Here is a 25,645-nt window from a genome sequence, read left to right as displayed (position 1 = left end):
ACAAGGCCTTATCTAGGGCTTGCCAGGTTCCAGGCTCTGTTCTAAGCACTTTATGAATGAGCTTCTTTAATTCCTGGCAACAGCCTTGGAGGCAGGGATAGTGGTTATCATGCCCATTTCACAGATGGGGAAACTGAGGTGACTCAGTAGCTTATTCAAGGTCAGAATACCAGGGAAAGGCCCAGAGTCCAAGCTCTTATCTGCCATACTTACTGATATGGTCTGGCTTGAGTCTTGCCTGAGGAACAAAAGACTGTCATAAAATTCAAATATTGTTGTCTCATCTTAAATCTGCAGCCCCCAAGTGCTTGCCTTGAAGCACATGAGCCCTCTTTTGTATCTTCTCAGCTAGGGAATGGTAGACAGACGTGCACAGAACAAGCAGCTGGGGATTTGGCTAGGAGGTTATTCACAGATAACTGCTGGCTGCCACAGCCTAAAGTTCTCAGCTGGCTGCGGCAGCTTCATTTACGTGGTTCCTCGGATGTGCCAGCGCACCGTTAACCCATTACCTTACTCATTTCCAGCAACAACCTGTAAGGGAAGTCTCAGTCCCTCCATTTCACGGATGAGAAAACCGAGTGTCAGAAGGTTGATGCCACTTGCCTGAGGCCAGCCAGACTACCTGTCTTGGAGCTCGGACCCCGGGGCGGAGGGTGTCAGAGTGAGGATGGGTCTCCGCTCTAAGCTTCCCGTGTTAGCACCAGACCCAGCTCCTGGCCTCGAAAGGGGGGACTGGGGCTCACAAGGGCTGGAATGGGGGGCGCTCAGACTGTCACCCACGGGAAGCTCAGCCCGGGACGATGAGGTCGGCAGGTGGAAATGGTCCCCGGGCGCTGGCTGAGTGGGAGCAGCTGTGTCCCGGCTCAGCGGGTGGCGAGGTGGGTCTCCCCCGCCGAGCAGATGGTTGGAGCTGACGGGTGAGGCCACCGGGAGCCACTGCTGGCTTCGGAAGCGTCCCCCCTCCCTCCGGAGGCAGCCTCCCTCTTGCGCAGAGGGACAATTTCCCAACGCATTTTCTCTAATTTGTGATTGTTTGCCTAACCCAGAAGCAGTGAGGGTCTCCAGCTTCTCCCAGCCCGTGAGCTGAGCTGAGCTGAGCTGAGCTGCCGGAGCCGCCCCCCCACCCCCGCGTCCCTCTGTCCCTCCAGCCCCGCTCAGCCGAGGGAAGGGTCCTCTAAGCAGACCCAGGAGCTTCTTTCCCAGCAGAAGTCCCTCTGAGCCAGGCCGGGGAGCCAGCGGTGCCCTGAGAGCAGACGCCCCCACCCCCTGCTGATTGTGCCGGGAGTGCGGGCGGGGGTGGGGGGGACTGGCACCCCGGGGCGGAGGGTGGATGGGGGCTCTGGAGGGGGCCAGGGACTCCCAGAGGGCGTGAGGACACAGAGGACACGGAGGCTCAGAGGGAAACACAGAAAATAGAAGCTCCGGAAGTAGAGGCTGCAGGAAAGCACCTCGGAGCTGAGTGGAGCGGCCAGGGGCTCAGTGAGGGGCCTGGGTCCCAGTGGGGCGGCGGGGGGCGGCTCCGTGGGGACCTGAAGTTCCAGGATGGGGGAGGGGGCTCAGTAGGAGGGCCAGGGCTTCTGTGACAGAGGCTCCGGGAGAGGACGTGGTGTGTGCACGGGGTTGGGGACTCAGAGAAACGGCGGCTCGTGGAGGGACGGGGGCTGAGCGAGGAGGACGGAGGCGTGCTCCCTCTAAGGGTTGTTCTGAGAAGTCAGTGCAGCCAGCCTTACCTGCCCCAGCCCCGGCACCCGGCTGCCCTACTTTAGCCTGCCTCATCCAAGCCACAGGCTAGCGTGCCCTGCTCTCTTCCCCGCGGTCCCTCAGCTGGCTCTCTGCTCGCCCAAACCTACTTTTCTTCTAGGCCAAGCCCTGAGCCCTCTTGTGTTAACCCTCCCATAAATGCCCCGGTCTACACCCATTTCCTCTACTCGTGACTGTGACCGCCTCTGCAGACCTGCAGTTGCTCTTATGGCCCCAGGACATTGTCCGGTAGATACTTCAGGCACCTGTAACGATCAATAAGGGGGTTCTCTCCAGCTGCAAGTGCAGCCAGTTTCCCCTGCTCTGTCTTGGGGAGAGAGTCCAACCACTCTGCAGGCCTCCTCCTGTCAGTGCCTCCTTGGTAGCTTTGGAGACAGACAGTGTCCTCTCAAATTGTCTCTCTTCTAAGCAAAATAATTCCTGTCCCTTCCACTGGCTTTTCTAATCTATCTTCATGATCAGGCGTCTCCAAATGCTTGCGATAAGATTTTCCCAGAGCCTGGCACGTAGTAGGCACTCAGGAAATGTATCTCAGATGGAAGGATGGATTGGTGGGTTTGCAGATGAGTGGGAGCGCGGATGGATGGGCAGCGAGAAGGCGGACAGGAGGTGGGCGGTACATTTGTGGGTGGATGACGGGCAGGTGGACGAAGGGTGGGTGGAGGTGGGTGAGGGGTGGCCTGAGGGCAGATGGATATTTAAATGGACGTAGGTGGACAGAAGGTGGCAGATTTGATACTCAGATGTCCAGACAGACGTATGGATGGCTTTGACAGGTGCTGGATGGATGAATAATCTCAGCCAGCATCTCAGCATTTCCCCAGACCTCCCAGGTTTAGACTCCCCAAGTTTGTTTAATTGCACCCCTATTCTCACAGACACCCAGGCTTGAAACCTTGTCCTCTTTCATGTGTCCCTCTCTTGTCTTCCTCAGCCAGCCAGTCCTATTGGTCCTATCTCCTTGGTGCCTTTTCCCTCCTGGCCCCTCTTCTCTATAACCTTGTTCATCTCCTGGGCGATTTCAGCTGCTTCTGTCTTCCACATCCTTTCTCTTTCCTTTAAGACCATCAGCGTGACCTTTCTAAAGCTCAGTTTCAGTCAGCAACCTTCAATAGCTCCCTATTGCCTCAGTGTAAAGCCATCAGCCTGGAGTTTCTCACTTCCGAATTCAGCTGAGCCCCGCTTTCTGGTCCTGTCTCTCATCCCTCCCCTTCTTGTCCTCGTGCTCTCATCGAATCAGGCAACTAGCTGTCACCCAAATACTCCCCAGCACAGCCCCTGCTCAGGCTGTCTGCCCTACCCGCAGCGCCCTCCCTGTCACTTCTACCCTTGGCGGAGCCATCCAGCTCACAGGCTGCCTCCCCTGTCAGGAACACCTTCCCTGATCCCCTCAACCTGATATAATGAGATGAGCCACTTCGTTGAGACACATTCATTGAGCATCTACTACGTGCACAACTGACTAATAGGCGGGAGGGGACGATCCAGGATGAGAAAGACACGTTTTTGCCTTTACAGAGGTGCAGATTGCTTGTGTGGGTAAGTGTGTGATCACACCCTTTGCACATAAACACACGCAGAATTCAGGAGACAAAAAAGGCCAAAAAATTGTGATATTTAGAAGCCAACCCTTCCAGAGCGCTCGTTGTGGGCCAGCCACTGCTCTAGGCACTCTGCTCCGATGAGCTCATTTAATCCTTTCACACACCCACGAGGCAGGTACAAAGGAGGAAACTGAGGTCGGGCGGCTCATCTACGGTCACTCAGCTCACAAGTGGCAGAGCTGGGACGGGAGCTCGGACAGCTTTGCTCCTGGATCTGCGCCCTGCACAGCACACGCTCGCATGCATGGTGTCGGGGAGGTGGAGGACAGAGCAAAGTCATGCCCCATGTCATCCTGACCCCCGTGCCCTCCTCCCAAGTGCCGTCCTCTTAGCCCTTCTGCCAAGGTTAGAGGCTCGGCTGGGGAAGGAGAACGCAACTAGGGCCAAGGGACTCGGCTGCCGTTAAGACCCTTTGGAGCCCTGGGCAAGTTCTTGTCTCTCCCAGAGCCTCATCCCCGTCTCGCTGGGCTCATGGGTCTCCAAAGGCCCTTTCAACTCTAAAGGTGAATAATCCTACCCAACTCCTTGGAAGATAGAAGATGTAAATGCTGGGGCAGGACCACCTCTTGGCCTCAGGATCTGGCTGCTCCTCCCAGGAACTCTCAGTTGTCCCAGTATACATAATTTCAGTCCCTGGGCCCCCGTGGCCCCCTCTCTGAGGCCACAGTCCTGTGTCTGGTTCCCCGGATCCGTCCCACTCGTCACACGCCCGTCATCTTGTCTGCCCGCTGACCTGCATCCGCCTGCCTCTGCTTCCCATCCATCAGCCTGCCCGCGCCCAGCCACCTCCGTCCCCCGTCTGCCTGGCGTCTGTCACTCTGCCCATCACACATGCATGCGCACACACACACACTCACAGGCTCCCCCGACACCCCCTCCCCGCCCCCCCGTCTCTGCACGTACCACAGTTTCAACAATGGAGACGGGGGGAGGGCTTCCTTATTGCTCACAGATGCGTCTGCTGCCTTAACCCCAGCACCTGCGCACCACGAGCCAAACAGTTCTTGGCCACCATCATCTCCCCCCTTCCCTGGAGACCCTCCAGGCCCCTCTTCCCTGGGCCCAAGGGCTTCCACTTGAGGAATTCAGTCAGGGCCACATGCCTCCTGACAAAAATGTCCCCAAGTGGCCCCAGAGGAAATCACCGGACAAGCACGGAAGATGTGTGTACAAGGGGGCTCGTGGCTCAATTGTTTGTAAGAGCGAAGGAAGGATTGGAAACGGCCCAAACATCCCATGGTGGGGGCTGGTTAAATGAATTATGGTCCAGTCTCACAATGGAGAACCATGCAGCTCTTAAAAAATGATGATGTAGATGTATATTTATCGAAATGGCAAGACATTCACCATATATTATAGAGTGAAAAAAGCAAGTTGCAATGGCATATGTATAAAACAAGAGGCCATTTTTATTTCTTAAAAATCTACATATGTCAAGGAGGACATGCACCAAAGTGGTAGCCAAGTGTTGGTGGGATTATGGCTAATTAGAAGTGCCCACATATATAAAGAGACACATACACACATTCATTTAAATGTACACACACACACTTACAATCACACCGTATTGATACTTCCTGCGAGCCCAGTGCCCTAAGCCTTTGTCTGTTTTGGCTTATTTACACTTCTCTTTGAGCCGACAAGGTAGGTTTTATTAAAACCCTTTTCCTGATGAGGAAGCAGAGGCCCCCTCAAGATGCACACCGGGCTCTGTCCGACGCCAGCGCTGGCACTGTTAGCCAGTGAGTCTCATGTATCTTGTTTCATTTATCTGTAACTGGCTTATGTTCTTCAAAAACAACAAATACATATTTCCTTGGGTGATACATAAATGACAAAAATTAACAACGACAACAAAAAACGAGGCTGGCGAGCGCACTGGGCGCCCCTTCTCGCCTGGCCCGCGGGGGACGGGGTGGCCAAGGTGGCCAGTGCGTGGCCCGAGGCCCCTCCTGAAGCCTGAGTTGAATTCCACTCAAAGCAGGGAGCGCTGGCCCTTTGCCAGGTGTCCCAGACCTGCCTCGGGCTCCCCTCCCAGGGCCTCTCACCGTGCCCGGCTGCCACGTGGGGCCAGGCAGCCCTTTACACTGTCGGATGTTTAGCAGCGCCCATGGCCTCCATCCGCGAGATGCCACGAGCCACCCCCCCTGCTCCTGTCGTGATAACCAAAAAGGTCTCCACACATTATCAAATGCTCCCTGCAGGGCAGAGTCCCCCCTGGTGGAGAACCACTGATCTAGTGGATGATACAGAGCAGGTGGCAAAAACTGTGTTAAGAAAAATCTCAACAAATTAGGGGTCCAGGATAAAAGGATTCGCCATGTGTCCAGATGGGACCGAGGCAGCTTCCTTGCCTGCACCTCTCCCTGAGATGTGAGGGGACCTCAGGCTCTCCCCATTCCACAGCTGTCCCAGGGGACCCTTGTCCACCACCGCGGCTGCCAGCACAGGCCTCTCAGGCGGGCCCCGGGACTTTCTATCAGACTTCCATCGGCCGTCTCCTCTCTCCCGCGCGCACGCGCGACAGCATCCGATTTCCAGCCTCGCCCCCATCCTTCCACGCTCACCTTCTCTACCACCCACACAACCTCCGAGTCAGAAACGGGGACCCCGCCTGCCCTCCATGCCCAAGCAGCCACCCAGCCCTCCTTCTCTTCAAACCCTCCACCATCCTCCTCCACTCCCCAGGCCCGGCCCCCGTCCGCCCTGGACCCGTCTTTTCCAACAATCTGTTCCCCACACAGCAACCAGAGTGAGGCTTCTAGAAGCAAATTTGCCCCTGTCACTCCTTGGCTTAAAACCCTTCAGCGGTTCCCCACTGCTCCCAGGATGAAGTCCAAGCTCCTTCCTGCAGCTCTTCAGACCCACGGGGCCTGGCTTTTGCGTGCCCCCTTGGCCCCGTTTCCCACACCTCCCACTCTCCCAGTCCCTGCTCTAGCATGATGAAGCTTAGGCCGGCTGAACGCGCAGTTCCTCCAGTATTCCCCCTTCCCTTGGGGTCTTGGTACAGGCCATCTTCTCGGCCCGGAACCCCTTTTCCCTGCTCCCATGCACCCAGCCTCATCCCTTAATAATGGCAGCTCAGCCCCCAGGTCTCTGCTTAAACAGCACTTCCTCCTGGAAGCCTCTGCTGGTCCCCTATTGGCTCTTATAGTTTATGAGAATTGTTTAATTGTCTGTCTCCTTCCCAGGATCACAAGACTGCTGTCAGTTGGGGCTCTGTCTGCTAGTCACTGCGGCATTTAGCACAATGCTTAGCACATAGTTAGCACTCAACAAACAGTCTGAGTATATATTTTAAATGAATAGTGAATGGATAGGTGGACCGACAGCGTAAATACATACTTTAAATGAAAAACAAATGGACGGATGGATGGCCCTACAAAAGATGGATGGATGCAAGGAAGGAGTACTCTCTGGGTTCCATCTCTAATGCCACAAAAGGTTTTCAAGGGAAGGGCATTCAGGTGGTGGGATCAGCATACGCGAAGGGCAGGTGTGGCTGGATGCAGGCATGTCAGAGTGGAGGCACAGTGAGAGATAAAGGAGGATGCAGATGGATTACAAGGACCTTGAATGTCAGAGTGCCGAGTCTGGACTTAATTCAGTAGGCGATGGGGAGCCATGGAAGGGTTTTCATCAAGCAGGTGACACAATCCCACCTGTGTTAGAGAACGATCACTCTGGCTGCAGCAGGGACTCGTGGGAGGGGAGCAGAGGCTGGGAGGCTGGGAGGAGGCTAAGCGCAAAGGTTGAGAAGAAGCAAGGGAGCTCTGAGCTGGAGCAGGGGTCCTGGGATGGATGGGAGGGGAGAGAAAGCAGAAAGCAGGATGAAATGCATGTCTGGGAATGTAGCAACTGCTCCTGCTCCCGTGGCAGCTTCCACTCCACTCAGGGCAAACGCAGTCTGAGGAAGGCTCCTGAGGTCAGAGGCAGATCAACTCTGACTTTCTGTAGAGGGTCAGGAAGCCAAGGTCATGGGCAAAAGCCACCTTCATCTTGTGAGAAACAAGGAGCACAGAGAGTGATAACAATAATAACAATACTGCTTCATCTATAGACTTTCCTGTGTGCCTGGCACTGTGTAAAGCACCAGACACACTCAGGCACATTTAATCTTTACAACAACCCAACGCAGTAGGTATTACTGTTACCTCCATTTCACAGAGGAGGAATATCAGGTTCAGAGAGGCAAAGTAACTTGTACAAAGTCACACAGCCAGGAAGTCACAAACCCAAGCGGGTTTGACTCCAATGTCCATATCCTTAATTAGCTAGTTATAGCCTACACGGGAGGGAGCTGGTAGCGAGTGGATGGCTGGAGTCTCCTGGATCGATGGAGGAGATAAGAAGTTTCTTGCCTAACACAGTAAGTCACAGACCCAGGGAAAGAGGCCTGTGATGGCTCATGGAGGGAAAAGAGGGGGGAGGCAAGGGAAGCCCTCCCAGTCCCTGTACCCCTGTGTTCAAACCCAGACTCACATGCAGAAAGGTGTGACCCACCGTAAAAGAACTTGGCTAAAGAGTGGACAGTGTTTATAGCCTTTATCCCCAGCTGGGTCACCACCAGCTTTTGTGGGAATTATAGAAAAGCACCTTCCTCATGGGCCATGATTTGTGAGTATACCAAGCCTTTTTGCAAATTAGATAAAGCTTCCCCTTCCTCCAGGAGGACAGAGTCTGCCTTTAAGCCACCCAGGTTGCTGAACAGAACTTACAGTAGATTCCAGTCCTTACTTTCTTCCTGCACTGAATGCCCTAGGACAGTCAACAACCTATGCAACTGTACATGACAACCCTTCCTCTAGCCCCGTCCTAGCCTGTACCCCTCTCCCTCAGGATGTGCTCTGACTCATTCTCAGTGAGAGAAACAATTACCACCCGCCCCTACCCCACTCCCGGGCTGCCAGATGCAAAGAGCTCAGACCATTCCATAGACTTAACTTTCTTGTCAGTCCTTGCCCTGTCCTTGGGAGAAAAGGCAAGATTCTATCATGCAGACTGCCCCGATGAGAAAGTCAAGGCCAGAGCCATCCTGGTGGTGAAGAAAATCTAGGTTTCCTCGAGGAGTTCAGAATCAAAACACAAGGTTCGAGAAAGAGCTCTGTCTTAAGTACATGGAGGAGCCCCGCCATGGGGAAGGCATGTCACCCTCGCTGGGGGCCTGAGGCCTGGGATTCCCTGCAGCCCGACTGGGGTAGATTCCCTGCCTGGCCCCCACCCCCTAGCACCCTCCTGGTTCCCGATGGGGAAGCCCCAGGCGGAGGCCCCAATTCAGCCGCCTCCTTAGGGTCTCCCCTTCCCTGGGAACCCTCTGACTCAGCTCTCTCCCCTCCCAGGCCGAGCAGTGTTGGAGGTCTGAGTTATATAAACAGGAATTGTTCTCTTGTGCAGCTCTCTCTCTCTCTGAATATCTGAGGCTGCATTTCAGAACAGAGCTTCCTGATGGAAGAAAAAGAAGAAAAAAAAAAGAGCAGCGAGAGGAGAGGAGATTTAATTGGCTGCCTCCCATCGCCATGTGGTAAATAAACTGGCTGCTCCAAACTTTGTTAACTCAGGAGGAGACAGGCCCTCCTGGGGTCTCCACCCCAGCGCCTCCGTGCCGCACTGTCCTGTGGGGGCCGTGGGACAACCAGAGCCTTGAGGAGAGCGGCAGGGGTACCGGGAGCCCTGCCTGTGTCGCCATTATTCCCAGGCCCCCAGCCGTGCCCCGGGATCACAGCCGCGGTGCCCACGCACTTTACCCAGGGCTGTGACTTGCTGGGGTCGCCCTTCACCTTCAGGAGATGAGCTGGTCCTCAGGGTCTGTTATTTGGGTTTGTTTCTCTGGCAAAAGCATTTCAACAGCTTCTTCCCTCCCAGCACTGACCTGGGCACCAGGGGTCTAATTTAAAACCTCTGGCTGCATTTAAGCTGGTGTCTTCTTGTTCTGTCTGCAGAGGAAAGGCAAGAAATTGTCCCATTTTCTCCCCTTAGACTAGTCTGACCTATAAGGAGAGTAGATGAGGCCTGGAGGTCAGATAACTTGGGCCTCTTTTTACGATGCTTTAAAATGGCAAAGCTCGGCTTGATGGTCTCAAATGTGCTCACAGCAGGACTAGGGTGGGGGGTTCCCTCTCCAGAAGCCAGCTGGAAGGTCGTGGGCCTGGCCTCACACCTGGTGGGGTGACATTGGCAACGGTGGTCCCAGAAGGGCACACAGATACCCCGGGAAGCAGTGTTTTGGGGTTTAAGTGTTGCCGATGCCCTCTCCTTCCAGGGAAAAGGAAGGGAAGCCGTTCTCACCCCTACTGCCCAGCTCTGGACCAGGTCCTGGGAGAGGGAGGGGAGCAGGGCTGGAGTGGAGTGGAGAAATGATTGGGGCAGGGAGGTGGAGGATGGGGAGCAGGGAGCAGGGGACGGCTACAGAGAAAAACAGAGGCAGCAGGACAGAAGACACTCGGGGGAGGGAGTGGTCATAGACGGGCAAACGTCTAAGGGATGTCATCACGGGGGTAGAGGCCAAATTCCAAAAAGCGCTGTAGAAGAGGGGTCATTAGTGGGGACGCTGCAGTACGAATGGGCCCATATGGAAGACCCTAATGAGACTCTGCGGGCACTGGGGGTGCTGATCCGGGGTGGTGGAGTGGAACAGCAGGGCGACCCAGATGAGGTCGAGGCATGCTGGAGAGCTGGCAGCAGGCTGGCTGCAGCAGTGGACACCCTCAAATGAGCCTCTACCTGTGCTGGGGGGACCCCAGTCGTCCCAGGGACCAGGAAAGAACTCGAGTCAGACCCAAGAGGACCGAATTGGCGTGCACCCCTGGCCTTGTTACAGGGGGAGAGAGAGAAGGGCAGGGGATCCCCAAAGGCGCGGGTGGAGGAGAAGCCAGCGGCCCACAGCTTCTCTGCCTGAGGCGAGGGTGCCCCTGCAGCACCGCCTATGGGGCTAACTCCGCCCTCTGCAGTCCCTCCTGGTGGTCCCCCAGGGGGGCCGGGGCCCAACAGTGCCACGGGAAGGGGGAACGAGACCGATCCGGACCGTGTCCACCTCCTGCCGCCGGGCACCCCGCGCGCCCACACCGTCCGCAGCTCCCTCTTTAGCGCCCCGGCCCCGCGGGTCAGCCCCAAGCGGCGCTCCCTTCGGACGTGAGGTCGTCGGGGCCCGTCTTTCTTTGGTGGCGGGGACGGTGTCGCCGGAGCCGGGTCACCGGGAAGAGGGCAGCGCTGCCCCTCGCCCCCCGTCTGTCCGTGGGCCGGCCCGACGACTCGAGAGCAGCGGGGTGGCGCCGGAGGCAGCGGAGGGGGTTCCCGCGGGTCGGCTGCCTTCCGAGGTGGCCGCAGCCGTGCGTGTCGCCACGGCTTGAGACTACCTCCGGGTGTCCCCGGACGCGGCACGACCTCGCGCGCGGACACACACACACACACACACACCGGCGCGCACACGCTCAGGCCGTGCGGTATTTCCCGGCCCCGGACCCCGCCTCTGGGAGGGGCCGGGGAGCCGAGCCCCCGCAGCAGGGACCGGGGAACGCCGGGGTGCCCGGCCCCCGCGGACCGGCCGCGCGCCGCCTCCCCAGCCCCCTCCGGCGCGCGGCCTCGGCCCCTGGCGGTGCCACCCTTCGGCCCACGGCGGGGTCCCGGAGGCGCTCCCGGGAGCGCGGCGGGCGGGGCGGGTGCGGGCCGCGGGCGCCTCGGCTCGGCGCCGGGGAAAGTTTGGACGTGGGAAAGTCCCTCCCCGCCCGGGCCGCAGGAGGAGGGGGCGCGCGGGCTTCGGGCGCAGACGCGGGGCTCCCCCTGCGGCTGGAGGATCAGCCCTCCCGCGCCGCCTGCGGGGCCGCTGCCGCCGGCCAGGGGGCTCCCTCCCGACCGGGCAGCCTCCCCTCGGCGGCGCTGCGGCCGCCCTTCCCGCGGCAGCCCGCGCTCTTACCTCGGGGAGCGGCCTGGAGCTCCCCCCGGTCCTGCCGCCTCGGGACGCTGCGTGCGGCGGGAGCCCCGGCGCGGGCGGGCGGGCGGGCGAGTCCGGCGCCCGGAGGCTGCCCGGAGCAGCCGGAGGGAGAGCGGGAGCGAGAGGGGGAGCCGCGGCGGCGTGTGCGCGCGTGTGTGAGCGAGAGAGCGAGGGAGTGAGCGAGCGGGAGCGAGGGAGTGTGCGTGTCTGACTAGGGGGGAAGTGTGCAAGGGACGGATCCCTTCCTTCCTCCCGCAGCCTCTGGTGGAGACTCGGAGAATGCAGCGCCCGCCGGGCAGGAGCGCCGCGCCGCGCCGAGCCGGGACCCCACCGCCGGGGAGCCGGGGAGCCCGGGCCCCCACCGCCCCGATCGTGCCCCTCCCCCGCCGGGAGGGGCCGGCCTCGCCATGCCGCGGGCGGTCCTAGTCCCAGGAATCCACCCCCCCGCCCCCGGGGATGGCGCTCCTCCCTCCTCCAGCCCCAGATACGCGCTAAGGGAGCGCCCCCAGGAGGGGGACCGCGCGCTCCCCGCCTGGCTGCAGCCCGGAGGCCTGAGTGTGAGATCCGTCCCTTCTTCCCCACCCGTCCTGACCGCGTCTAGAACGCCCCGCTTGTCCCCGCCGCTGGGGGGTTCCCGCTTCGGATGAAAGGAGTCGCAGGCCAGGGTGCAGCGGGCTTCTCCAGGGGTTGCCCCTAGCTGCCTGCCCAGGAGGGTGCCCTGCACCGACTGGCCAGTGTAGAAAGAATCACTGCGCCCTTAGGGGGACAGAGGCCTGTGCAGAGGGCGGGGGGTGGGGGGTGGGGTGGGCTCCAGGCAAGGAGGGGAGTCGGGTCCCCAGGGAGGGGGAGGACAGTGGATGCCCCTCAAATGTAGGCTTTTCCAGCTTCTGGAGGGACACGGTGATGGCTGAGTGGAGCTGCAACCCAGCAAAGTAAATAGGCAAGACGGCCCATCCTAAACTCAGTATGGCCTGGGCCCTGAGAGCCTCCCAATAAATAGCACCTGCTACCCAGAAACACCCTCCAGCCGGAGTTTCCATTCCCCTTAAAAATTCAGCTAGCCTGCTGTCTGATGTTTTTTCTGGCTGGCCCAATTTCTTTCCCCAGTCCAGCTGCCTGGGCTGAGGCCAATAGGAGAAGGCCCCCCCAACCCCCCTTAGGTCTCAGGATGAGGTTCCTGAAGGCAGAGATAAGACCACTGACTCCCACAGACCCACTCTTCATCTGGGGTTTGGGGGGTCCCTTAGGATTCCCCCTCCCTGGGCTGTCAGATAGTGAGTGAAGGATAACAGGAGACAGAACCACCATGTGCCTCTGACTGCCAGGTGATCACCAACCAGACACATGAAGATCTAAGGGTCAGCTGCTGAAGTTCAGGGTAAAGAGCTGGCCCTGCAGGGTTCCAGGGCCCTTTTGGGTCCTCAGGACCCCAACTCTCCCTCTCCTTCATCTGGCTCCTTAATTTCCATCTCTACCCCAGGTGCTGCTCCTTCTGTCCTCCCTGGTGATTGGAATGATCTTCCCTGCTGGCTGCCCCTCTGGCCCCTCCTACTAAACTCCATCACTCTTTTATTTATCTTGAGATTTTTTTCACCATTGTGCCAGCCCGTTCACTCCTCTAAGTCCTTCTCTCGGTTTATTCCCCTTCATTGATCTTTCCCAGCTTTGCCTTTGCATCACCCTCCTTTCTCCCCGTCCCTCTCCTCCCCTCTCCTCTCTATTCTTAGCCTCCACTCTTTCATGCTTTCAGAGACCAGAGGCCAGCCCTTCCAGATGTATCTCTTTACTTCCTGTTCTCTCCTCCCTTCCAACTCACTTTTACCATTTGCTCTAGCCCTCCCTCCCTTCCCTCTCCCTCGGCCCTCTCCTGGCCCCAGCAGCGTGCTGTTCATCTCAGTTGTCAGATCTACTCGATGGTCCACAGGTTGCTCTGGCCTGGGACACTGTTGTGTTCACACCTGTGCACACACAGTTGGCACTCAATAAATGCTTATTGCATGAGCTGCTCTTATATTTCTCTCTTTTGATCTGGTCTCTTGTTCTCTCTCCTCTCCATGACTCTTTCTTCAGTCTCCTGCATTTTCCTCTCCCAATGTCTCCTCTTCTCAGTCTCACTGCCACCATCATCCAGTCCCTTCCTTGCTTCACAAACCTTTTCTGAGAGTCTGCTCTGTGCCAGCCATTATGTCAGGCTCTGGACACATATTGATGCGAACATTAGTGGCTACTGAGCACTTGCTGTATACCTTCATCTTGCTTTTTAAGGCCACATAGCAATCAGATATTAGTATGAGCCCCGTTTCTAAAATGGAGAAACTGAGGCTATTTGAAATGACTTCAAGATCACCCAGCTGGCAGTCAGGTTGATGTGTCACCCCTGACTCTGATCGTGCACTGAGAGATGGTAAGAAGGGACTTCTGCTTGGGGTGACAGGTGCAGCAAGAGGCGGTGTGGTGTGACAGAGGAAGCAGTGGGCAGACCTGGGCTGTGAGAGCAGCTCTGTCCCACGCGAGGTGGGTGAGGTTGAGCAAGCCACTTCCCCCAGAGTTAATGCGCAGATAAAATAATTTGGTAACAACAATAGTTAGCATCTGGGGAGCTCTTGCCATGTGTCTAGCCCTGTATAAGTATTTTACTTGGATTATTTCATTTGATCCTCATGGCAACCAAATTATAAATGTATAAATGAGGGAACTGAGGCACAGGGGAACTACGAAACTTGCCTAAAGTCACACAATTAGTTTGTTGCAGGGCTGGCGTTCAAACCCAGCATGCTGGGACAAAGTCCGCACACTGAATTGGTGTGTTATAATGCCTCCAGGCTTTACTATAATGCTGGTATAATGTCTGGACGTTGTAAATGCTTAGTTAGAGCCTGAGCCTCTGTGTTATTATATGGTGAGTGCACAAATAAGGGAAACACTACCCCTAGCCACCCCAAGGTGGGGAATGGGGTGGCTAGGGAACATTCTGGGTGGAGAGGCACGTGCGAGTCCTCTTTTCATCACCGTCAGAAGTGCAGCTGGCCCTGTACGGCACGCTCAGTGTGTTCTCTCTTTGGTGTCGTCACCAGGTCCATGGGTTTTTCCTTCCCTCTAGCCCAGGGCTTCTCAACCTTGGTACTATTGACATTTCAGGTTGGGTAATTTTTTATTGTGGGGAGCTGTCCTGTGCATCGTGGGTTGTCCAGCAGCATCCCTGTCCTCTAGCCACCAGATGCCAGGAGCACGCCCGCTCTCTTCCTGGTTATGACAACCAAAAATGTGTCCAGACATTGCCAGATCCCCCCCCACCACCACCACCAGTGGAGAGCCACTGGTCTAGCATGAGTGTCTTATCAGCAGGGTTGGCTGCAGGGCACCCCAGGTGTCAGTGAAGGACCCGGGGCAGGGCAGGCCGGCTGCTCTCCATGGCTCACCGCCCCTCCTTTTCCACACTTGCTCACTCCACGCTCCCGGTCCACAGGGCCTTAGTTCTCTCCCCTCCATCACCCCCCACCCGCCACCACACTGTGCAATGCTGCCTCTGTTTTTCTATCCCCTTGTTCATCTCTGAATATCTGACTCTTGTCTTCTCCTCCAGTGTTCATGTGGGAGCCTTCTCTGAGTCCCTCTATCTCTGCCCGGATCCCTCTCCCTCCCTCAGTCTTTCTGGTGTCTCTGCCTGTTTCTCTCCAAGTTATCTCTCTCATTTGTCTCTTTCTCCCTATCCCCATTTTCTTCTCTCTGACTGTCTGCTTTCTCCCTTTCCCTCTCCCCATCTCTCTGTCTCTGTCTACCTCCCTAGCTGTATCTCTGTCCTTCTTTTCTGTTCATTTCTTCCTTCCTACCTGTGCACTGCACCCCTTACCCCATTCCATTTGTCTCGGTACTGTCACTCTCAGTGTGTGTCTCTCCATCTCATCTTTCTCTCTGTCTCTCCCCCCCCCCCCAGTCTCCCTGTGGTCCCACTTCCCTGTCCTCCTCTGGTGCCCTCTGTCCCATCCCTTTCCTCTGTCCCTCCCCCCTGCAGCCTCTCTCCCTCCCTTTTCCCTTTCTCCCTTCTGCTCCCCAAGCTCCTCCTTCCTTCCCCTCCTCCCTCCACCCTTCCTTCCCCTTGCCCCCCCTTTTCCCTCCCTCCCTCCCTCTGTCCTTCCTTCATTCCCCCCTTCCTTCGCCTCTCCTCCCTCTGTGGGAGCTGGAAGTTAAAAGCTTTTCCGAACTTGCTCTCCAGTCGCGGTTCCCAGCGCCTTTCATCTCACCAGCACATTTGTAAAGCTGCGCAGACTGAAGGGCCGTGACATGAACAACCAAAGAAATGTCAGCGCGGGGACCCGGCGGCCGGCGCGCGGGGGGGTGGTGGGCGAGGGGGTCACGGCGCACCCCCGCCGCCTCCGGGAGGGGACCCGAGACCAGGGCGGGCGTGGGGGGCCGCGAGGGGCTCCCGGCGCGCCCCACCTCTGCGGACCGGCTCCTTCCTTCGGGGACGGGGGCGCGGGGCCGAGGCGGGGACGGGGAGTGGGCGCCCGGGAGAGGCGGGCCGGCTGCGGGCGCGGCGGCGGCGGCGGTGGGTGGGGGGGTGGGGGGGGGAAGGCCGCGGCGCCACCGCCCCGGAGCCACGCGCCCAGCGCCCGCCGCGCCCTTTCCCGCCTCAGCGCATCAATCGTCGCGGGACCGGAGCCAGACTGTCTGGGTTCACATCCCGTCGCCGCCGCTTCCCGGTGACGTGGCCCTGGGCCAGTGACTTCACCTCTCACGTTTCCATGTAAAATGAGATGATAACGGGGCCGACGTCAAAAAGCTGCGGTCCCGATGAAATGAGCGAATCCATGTAAGATGCTTAGAGCAAGTGTTGGCTGTGATCAATAGGAATGACACAACTCGGCAAAGTGGGACTGTCACGCCGATGCTGCGGGACGGGAAACCGAGGTTGTAGAGGGAAGAACAACTTGCTGAGGACTCAGAACTGTGTGGAGGCAGCACGGGCTTGAGGTTCTAAGGACTGAGGCTGTTTTGTTCACTGCTGTATCCTGTGGACACAGTCCTGCGCTTAGCAAATAGTAGATGCGCAATAAACACTTATTGAACGAGTGAGTGAATGAACGAATGAAAATGGATGGAAAGACATCAAGGCTGGGAAATTGGAAAGCCATTTTGTCTGGGAGGTTGGACTGGCTGGGGTGGAAGAAGGAGGAACCAGTGCCCAGGGAACTCCTAGGCAAGGGGAGCTCGGCCAAGGAAGCCCAGGGGCCCGGTGCAGGGTCTAAGATGCGGCAGCACCACGGACAGCTCCCCAGGCCAGGGGCCCAGCTTTATTTTGGCCAGGAGCTACCCAGCCGCCTGAGCTCTGCATCTCAGCCTGTCCGTCTCAGCTCGCATCCCCACTCCCTGGCCCCGTCCCTCTGGCTTCATCCTGGGGTTAGACCCCAATCTCCGCACCCCCTCCCCCCCGTCTCTTCTCTCTCTTTCTCTGTGCTCAAAGCCAGGGCAGCCCACTGGGAGCGGCGTGAAGTCCCCCCTTTCCTCTCCCGCTACTGCAACCTCTGCTGCAGGTGGCTGTGTGGAGATGGGAGTTAAGGGTCCCCTGAGCTTTCCTGAAAGATCTAGAGACATGAAGTCAGTTTAGAACAGGGCCTAGCACCTGGATCATCTTCCTGAACACCCCTCCCCACCCCCCGTCTGGGGTAGGAGGGTGAGACAGCCTTGCCCACACTTCAAACACTCGACTCTCCCTGAATTATTCACCTGTCTTCCCCAGAGCTGCTGCAAAGCACCCAGCCCAGGGGCTGAGGAGGAAAAAGGCAGGAAGGCCCATTAAATTTAAACACCACCGAGCGTTGTCAGATGGGAGGTTCTGCTCCTGGCCTGGGAGAAGAGCAGCCAGCAAGAGGGGGCGGGGGATCAGCAACAGGACAGGGTGGAGGGACCCACCCGCGGTGAGCAACTGGCTGAGCACCAGCAGGGAAGGCCCGTGGTGCTCGGGAATCTGGGCCTTCCCTCATCTGCAGGCCCTGATCCGGGAGAAGGACTTTGCATGCCACCTCTCTCACCCCAGTACTAGAAAGACAGGAGGGCCTATCTAGACATAGCTTCTCAGCAGCTCCTGAAAGCCCACCGTTATCGCTTCAGCCTGAGGAGCAGCACATTGCTTTCCAGTTTCATCTCTTGCTGCTTCCTTCTTGAACTTTGCATCCAGGTAATGTCAAACACTTGTAGTTTCCTTATCACACTCTGAGCTTTTGCACCTACAGTCCTCTTTCCTCCTTTGTCGTGCTGGAAAACTTCTATTTATTCTTCAAAACCCAGTTTACGTGTCATTCCACCAGATAGCGTTTAGCTCTGATAGCCTGAACTGTGATGGACCTGTGCACGTGTCTCTTGTTTTCCCCTCCTTTCTGTCACATGGACAGAAGAGTCCTTGGCTGGCAGGCCTGATGGGACTGTCTCAGGCCACGACCTTGTAAGGACAGGTGGAGAGGGTGCCAGTTGCCCTGCAAGACAGATCACCTCCCGGTCCTGCATCTAGCCCCAGTTCTGTGTCTCTATGGGCAAGTCCCTAGCCTCGGTTTTCAACTTTGCAAAATAAAGGGATGGGATGGTGGTGAGAGATGATTTCACAATGACCAAGGTTCCTTCCATTTATTACAGTCCAGGATCCCCCATTCCACACATACTTGATCAAACTCATCTTCATTCTTCTCCTATATGGATGCTGTCTGCCCAGCCCCCTCACTGACACCTGACACAATGGTGTGCTGGAGCTACCTTGAACCGGCTCCCTAGAGCCAATAGTTAAATTTTCAGGAATTTTTCAAGTTGGCCTTGCAAGCCCTTGAAATTGGCCACGTTGGGAGTACTTACACCATGGAAATTGGCAAACACTGCAAATCAGGGCTCCTTTCCCTGCCTGGAAGTCTCCATTCCCACCTCCCAGGACTTCGCTCCCATGCTGCTTCTCCTCCAGGTGCCCCTACCCTGTTCCTTGCCATTGAACTCCTCCTCAGGCTTCAGGGTTCAACGACACGCCACCCGCTGGGCCTGAGTGCCCCTTGTTTCACAAGATAGTGGTCTGCACAGTCTGGAATGATTATTTTTAGTGCCAACCTGGTTCGATTGGGGAAGAACACGTGCTTTGGAAGGCATGGATCTGAGTCAGTCTCCTGGCCCTGCTGTGTTCACTTCCATTGGTGGGGTTTCTGCTTAGGTGCCAGCTTCTCACAGAGGATTTCCATGACCACCCCAGGTAAATGGTACCCCCACTTCACCTCCTCATGTCATCACTCTATCCTTTCACCTTGCTTTTTTGATTTTCTGAGCACTTATCATTTCCTGGCATTTCTTTTTTGACTTGTCCAATGCCCCATTTCTCCCTCTGGAATGTAAGCTCTGCGAATGCAGGTGTCTTATTGTCTTCATGTCCTAGGACATTGCCTGGCACATAGTAAGTGCCTGATAAATTCATTGAATAAGTGATGTATGACCTTGGGCAAGGCATGCCACCTCTCTGAGTCTCAGTTTCCCCCAAACCCCACCTGGCAGGACAGTTGTAAACTGTATATTCCTGGCCTGCGCTGCCTTAGAGAAGAACCCAGAGTAGATCACTAGTCCCAGCTCTGCCACTTGTTGTGCCACCTTGGGAAAATTACCTCCCCACTCTCAGGGATCAGGTGAGGTGATGAGCTGGGATGAGATGCCATTTCAATCTTTGGGCTGTTGCATCATCCTGTCCCATCCCCACCTCGTTAGTTCATTCAAAATTATTTTATTGAGCATCTACTGTGTGCCATGCACTGGTGATACAGCAATGAACAAAACAGACTAAAATCCCTACCTCTGTGGACTTCCATTCTAGTTGGAGAAGACAATATAAATAAGAAAAATTAGTAAAATAAACAGTACTGTTAGTTGGGGATGTGCTAGGGAGAAAGAGCAGGAAAATGGCACCAGGGATGTTGAACAAAGGGTATCCGTTTCAGAAAGGGAGGGGGGGTTGGCTCAGGAGAATATCTCACCACGTGGCTCTTTAGGGGATGAGCTTTCCAGGCAGAGGGAGCAGCAAGTGCAAAAGCCAGAGGCAGGGGGCATGTGCCTGGTGTATTTGGGGAGCAGCCAGGAGGCCAGTGTGGCTGGAGCCCAGGGAACTGGGCCCAGCTGGTGCGAGGAAACTTGGAACTTTCTGGTCCCGTGTGGTCACTTCCCTCCCTCCCTTCTCCCCGTTAGAAGGAAGGTCTCCCCAGGCTGGTGACAAGGCGTCTCAAGGGGACCCTGGGAGAACTCCCCTCTGCCTCTCCCCCTTCTGCCTCCCTTCTTGCTTGGGCCTCTCCTAGCAGTGCGCAGAGCCCAAGTGCTTTCGGCTCAGCAATTCATCTCGCGGTGCCACGGGTTTCCTGGAGCTGGGCACTTCCTCTCCGCTCAGCCCTGCTCCCCCTGAGCGGCAGAGACAGGTGTGAGGAATTAGCCGTGGAGACTAATGCCGTGACAGGAACCGGCACAAAGGAAGGGGACAGAGTGTAATGTTTATTACGTTTGAAGCAAAGCAAACACGCGGCCTATTTATGTATCTATAGAGAATTAATTGGCGAGCGGCAGCAAGAAGCAGATTATAAATTAGAATCATTTTCGCCAACTGAAACCCATTCATCTTGCTTCAGAATGGGCCTGTCACCTCCTCCTGACTAATTCCTTTTAAATTCGTTGCTTTTTCTTACCACCTCCCTTGCAGCTCTCACCTGGGAGACCTGAACCCCAGGAGGTTGCTCCGTCCTTGGAGGGGACGCGTTTGAGTCTGTGTTTTTTGGGGGGCTGACTCTCCCCACCCCAGCCTCCTGGAGGCTCCCCGGACTGTCCTCGGTCAGAGCCCCTGTTGTTGTCACTGCCCTTGTCCTCCCTTTTTCCCGGGTGACCCAGAGTCTCCCTCAGGCCCAGGAAGTGGGGCCCAGGCCGAGGGCGGGCAGGTGGAGGGGGCTGGGCCCCAGAAACCTGAGGGTGCCATCCTGGGTCCTGGGATGCGGGGGCACTGGCCCCAGCTGCCTGCTTTTGATTCTGGGCTCAGAGCACGTGGTCTCAATGGGAATCAAAGGGAAGCCACCCTACGGGGTCCCTGGGGGGCCTGCTCGGCTTCTCGCCCCTGGAGCCTGTGGAGATGAAAGCCTAAGGCAAGCGTCAGTGGCTTCCAGGCCTGCGAGTGGTGCCAGCCTGCCCTGGCTGAGGCCCCCTTCTACCCTCCCTGCCTCCTGGGCCACCGGGCCTCTCGGCTGAGGCTGCAGCATAAAGGGCTGTGTCTGGGACCTTCGGGGGAAGAGAAAACAGCCAGAACGTGGCCTCCTGGGCTGGGACAAGGTGGCTAAATGTAAGATACTTGATGATGGCAAGTTTGGGCCTTGGGGTGAGCCTGACCTTGCTTGGAATTCAGGTAGCATCTTAGACTAGAGGAGGTCACTGCATCTCTCTGAGTCTGAGTTTCCTTGCCTGTAAAATGGAGCTGATGGTAATAATACTATAACCTGAACTGGTACAGCTGGGCTTGTTACAATATTGCAATCCTTCCACAGTGGTGAGCAAGTTGGCAATGGACCAAATATTCTGTCCCTACTGCCCCCATCCCCTCAGGAAGCCCTCATGTCCCACATAATCCGAAAACTAAAGGTTGGCTTCTCTGGGGGCCTCAAGGACCTGCTCCACCAACAATGGTGAGTGTTTTGGTTGATCCGCATGCGCTGTACCGGGTGGTCAATATTCGGCCTATCCCTCCCGCCCTGTGTCCCACGGATAGCCTGAGGATGAAATCAGATGACGGCAGTGCAGTGCCCAGGAGGTGCCCCACAGATGCGGCTGTTAGCTGACACTGTTCTTAATTTGGACCAGGGGTTTAGGCTCAGAATCTGGGCATCCCTGGTCCTCACTCTCTACTCCCTCCTTTAAAAAAAATCCCTAATCACCTTCCTGCCTCCACCAGCTGGCCTCTGGGAATCTCTGTGCCGGGCCCCTCTGCGTCTTGCCTGACTGTGGACTTACTGGGACTGGAGAAACTTTGCTTTTGGGAAAGTTGAGTCTCAGAGCCAGAGCCTGAGCCCAGCACATCCCCCCTTATTAATTATCCTCTGCATCCCCCTTCACCCCAGACTGACCACAGCCTATGGTCCTACAACGAGCCCATCATGAAGTTAGGGGGCCGGACTTGGGTCCAGCCATTGGCAGGGCCCAGTGCTGCTTCTGGCCTTCAGGCACTGGGAAGGGACCTCATCTTGCCAAGGGCCTACAGCAAAGCCTCAGATGTGAAAGAAAGAAAAGTTTGGCTCCAAAATACAAAAAGAAAACTGCAAAACCCAAATGAATGAGCTTTTAATGAAATGGTTACAAAACCTAGCACTGTGCCAACTCGTCAACTGCAGTTCATTTCCTCTCTCCTTACTCACGCACAGACGGGGGCTGAGGGGGGCTTGGTCGCCTGCTGCTGGGGATATGGGACAGAGGGCAGTGCTCCGGACGGGTTTGGGATCTACCTCGGTTCAGACTCTCTTGGGTCCCAGCTCTGCTCCTCAGCCACCATGTGCCAGTCACCCCCACTCACGGGCCTCAGTCTCACCATCTGTGAAATGGAGAGAACCACTCCCGAGCTCCCGGGGGGCAGGAAGGATGACACAAGCATGCTTTGGAAAAGAAGGGCAAGCTCTAGGGTACTGAACTGGCACTGTGGGAGTCCAGCAAGAGGAGGGGACTGGGACACTTGCCAAAGGCTGAAGGGGACAACGCAACTCAAACCCCAACATCTGAATCCTTGTCTGGCACCTTCCCCTCTGCAGACTTGTGGACAAGGATGATCGCTATTCAAAATATGCAACATTTGGCAATGGAAACTGGGAACTGGAGTGGGATCCAGGGGCCTTTACTGGGCCAAGTGTAAACCTTTAGTTGCTGGGGGCCAAAGAGGAGAGCTGAGTCCCCCTGGGGCACCCAGGAAACAGGGAGCAACTGTGTACCAGCCAGAATGGAAGCATTCCAGTGTTTTAGCGTCTGATACAGCTTTACTGGTGAGTGCTGGCTTTCTATAGCCCGCTATGGGTCATCCTGCAAGATGGCCCCGGGCATCCCTTGAGTGGCACGGTGTTTAGAGATGGTTATTTCTACTTGATTTATGACCCAGAGGACTCTGTGATCCCAGAGAAATTCTCACACGGGTTTGCAAGCGGCAGATCGGAAGAGTCTCATTCCACGTTGCGTTGGGGAGCGCTGGAGGCAGCCCAGGTTGCAACCGCAGTGAAGGAGTGAGACAGACATCTGTAGCCTGATGCTATTGATGAAGATTGAAAAGCACTCAGATGGTAGTTACGCTAATCTACAGATGTGTTCAAATTAATAGAACCGTACACCAAAAGTGTCAGTTTTACGGTATGACAATTAAGGTAAATAAGACAAGAGAAGGCTCACAGCTAGAAGAGACCCACATTAACACATGCACTCACACAAAATTGTGCTTGTTTGCCAGAACACGTACAAACAAAAGAATCCCATGTGACCCCTGCCCTCTAGGCGCTTCCAGACTAATGCAGACGACAGACCAAAGAAAAGCTCACTCTAATATCATCAAGACTTGTGCAAACATCTAAGGCATTCTGTGACCACAGAGAAAGGAACAATTTATCCTGCCTGGGGGAACCCCTGAAAGCTACCCCTGAAAAAAAGATGATATGTAATTTGAGCCTGCAATGCTCTGTCAGAGTGTAATACGATCTTCCCACCAGAAAACAGGCAATACTTACTTAACCCGAGGGAAAGAAGCTGAAACAGGAGGATTAGGTGCCAGAGGAGGAGACAGATTTGGGCAGGGGGCCTCTCAGGCCTGCGTGCTTCTCCTCTTATCAGCTCCTGGCGGCTGGGCCCCCTACACCGAGTGGGATTGAATGAGCAGGCTGCACCCCCACCCCGAGGGCCTGGCGTGGTCTGCTGTGCTGGGGGAGAGAGGCAGCTCCCCTTCCTGCTGCCTGGGAGCCTGCTGGTCCAGCCCCTGTCCTGAATTCCTCCCCCTCCCTCGTCCAATCGATCGCCAGTCCTGCCCAAATCATTTGCTGAATTTGCCTCCTCCTCGGCTCCCAGCGCCCCCGCCACAGCCCCCTAGTCTCTCAGCCCTCTCCTGGCCTTTCATTGGTCTCTCTTCTCTCTCTACAAAGCCCTGCAGCCGGAGGGAGCTTCCTAAGTCAGGTCCTCTCTGCTGCCTCCTTCAGCTGCATACCCGATTCCCCCTCTAAGGCCCCCAGCTGGGGCTGCCTCCCTGCTCACCTTCAGACATCCCTGGGCTGCTTGCCTCCTTCTCCTCTCCTTCTCTTAGCCAACTCCTCTGTACCCCCCAAGGCTCTCCCAGACACCAGCTGTCCCTGGAAGCCTTCCCTGACCACCTGAGACTGCACGTTGCGCTTCCCCTGTGTGCCTGCAGCCCCCCCCCCATCCTATCCTGTCCTAGGGCCCACACTGAATGAACTGTCGTTTTACTTTTCTGTTAGAGGTTTAAAGGTCAAAACAGATGGACTTGAGGGCAGGCTGCTTGAACTCACATCCCAGTTCTACCTTATTGAGACCTTGGACAAGTTACTTGATTTTTTTGTGCTTCAGGTTTCTCATCTATAAAATGGGGATAAAAAGAGCAAAAAAAAAAAAATTACCTATCTCATTGGGTTGTTGGGAGGAGGACACAAAGTTATACACATAGATTCTTTTTTTAAAAAATTTTATTAATAAAAGCAAAATACATACAACAGGAACATTCTTAACGTATGAGCATTCCATACTTGACGTGCAATCAATGGCTCACAATATCATCACATAGTTGTATATTCATCACTGTGATCATTTCTCAGAACATTTACATCACTACAGAAAAAGAAATAAGAAGAAAAAGGAAAAAACCCAGATACACCAAACCCCTTATGCCTCCTTCTCATTGACCACTGGTATTTCCATCAACTCAATGTATTTTAACATTTGTTCCCCCCATTATTTATTTATTTTTAATTCATATTTTTTGCTCATCTGTCCATAAGGTAGATAAAAGGAGCATCATAACAAGGTTTTCACAATTACACAGTCAGTCACATTGTGAAAGCTATATCATTATACAATCATCTTCAAGAAACATGGCTACTGGAACACAGCTCTACAGTTTTAGGCAGTTTCCTCTAGCCTCTCTATTACACCTTAAACTAAAAAGGGGATATCTATATAATGCATAAGAATAACCTCCAGGATAACCTCTCAATGCTGTTTGAAATCTCTCAGCCACTGACACTTATTTTGTCTCATTTCTCTCTTCCCTCTTTCGGTTGAGAAGGTTTTCTCAATCCCTTGATGCTGAGTCTCAGCTCATTCTAGGATTTCTGTCCCACGTTGCCAGGAAGGTCCACACCCCTGAGAGTCATGTCGCACGTAGACAGGGGGAGGGTGATGAGTTTGCTTGTCATGTTGGCTGAGAGAGAGAGGCCACATCTGAGCAACAAAAGAGGTCCTCTGGGGGTGACTCTTAGGCCTAAATTAAAAAAAAATTTTATCAATAAAACCAATCAACATACAATATGAGCATTCTTTTTTAATCACATAGTTGTATATTCCTCATCATGATCATTTCTTAGAACACTTGCATCAATTCAGAAAAAGAAGTAAAAAGAAAAGAGAAAAAGTTCATACATACCACATCCCTTACCCCTCCCTTTCATTGATCACTAGCATTTCAATCTACTAAATTTATTTTAACATTTGTTCCCCCATTATTTATTTATTTTTTAATAATTATGTTTTACTCATCTGTCCATAAGGTAGATAAAAGCAGCATCAGACACAAGGTTTTCATAATCACACAGTCACATTGTGAAAGCTATATCATTTATACTATCATCTTCAAGAAACATGGCTACTGGAACACAGCTCTACATTTTCAGGCAGTTCCCTCCAGCCTCTCTGTTATGCCTTAACTAAAAAGGTGATATGTATTTAATGTGTAAGAATAACCTCCAGGATAACCTCTCAACTCTATTTGGAATCTCTCTGCCATGGACACTTTATTTTGTCTCATTTCTCTCTTCCCCCTTTCAGTCAAGAAGGTTTTCTCAATCCCTCGGTGCTGAGTCCCAGCTCATTCTAGGATTTCTGTCCCACATTGCCAGGAAGGTCCACACCCCTGGGAGTCATGTCCCACGTAGAGAGGGGGAGGGCAGTGAGTTTGCTTGTTGTGTCGGCTGAGAGAGAGAGACCACATCTGAGCAACAAAAGAGGTTCTCTTGGGGGTGACTCTTAGGTCTTAGGCCTAATTTTAAGTAGGCTAAGTTTGTCCTTTGCAGGGATGAGTTTCATATGAACAAACCCCAAGACTGAGGGTTCAGCCTAT

The sequence above is a fragment of the Tamandua tetradactyla genome, chromosome 1 (assembly GCF_023851605.1).
Source record: "Tamandua tetradactyla isolate mTamTet1 chromosome 1, mTamTet1.pri, whole genome shotgun sequence".
NCBI lineage: Eukaryota > Metazoa > Chordata > Mammalia > Pilosa > Myrmecophagidae > Tamandua > Tamandua tetradactyla.
The sequence above is the reverse complement of the archived record's forward strand: the minus strand, read 5'-3'. Positions refer to the sequence as shown.